A 629-nucleotide genomic window follows, 5' to 3' on the forward strand; every position below is an offset into this window, starting at 1 on the left:
CATAGGGTCGCTATGAATCAGAAACGACTCGACGGCACATAACAACAACAAACATGCATGATCCTAAAGTTTAGACAGTATCTAAGGAAGATGGATGAAGACTGGACCCCTTAGAACGATGCTGGTGAAGAGTGCTGAATTGCCCAAGGACTGCCAAAAGAACAAACAAATCTGTCTTGGAAGAAGAGTAATGAGGGTGTTCTTGGAGGGCAGGATGGTGAAACTTCTCACATACTTTGGACATATTACAAGAAGAGTACAGTCCAAGGGTGGGGGGACCCCATTCTGCTGGTAAATGTGGAATGTCAGAGCAAGAGTACAACTAGATGTACTGACAGTGACTTCCAAAGGGGTCGAACTTATCAGAGATCGTGAAGATCAGATCTGTTGTTCACTGATAGGATCCCTGTGAGGCTAGTCGACTTAACAGCTTGCTCGGCTCCACGGTCAACACTCTTGGCACCAGCAGCCAGAAAATAAAAAAAATGTATTGCGATGGGAAAGTCTGCTGTTAGGGACCTCTCTAGAGTACTCAAGAGCAACGGTGTCTCTCTGGAGACTAAGGTGCATCTGATACAGGCCATGGTCTTTGCAATCACTTGTTATGCATCAGAGAGTTGGACAATGAC

Source organism: Elephantulus edwardii, unplaced genomic scaffold (genome assembly GCF_000299155.1).
Source record: "Elephantulus edwardii isolate Elephantulus edwardi_28Jun2011 unplaced genomic scaffold, EleEdw1.0 scaffold00075, whole genome shotgun sequence".
Lineage (NCBI taxonomy): Eukaryota > Metazoa > Chordata > Mammalia > Macroscelidea > Macroscelididae > Elephantulus > Elephantulus edwardii.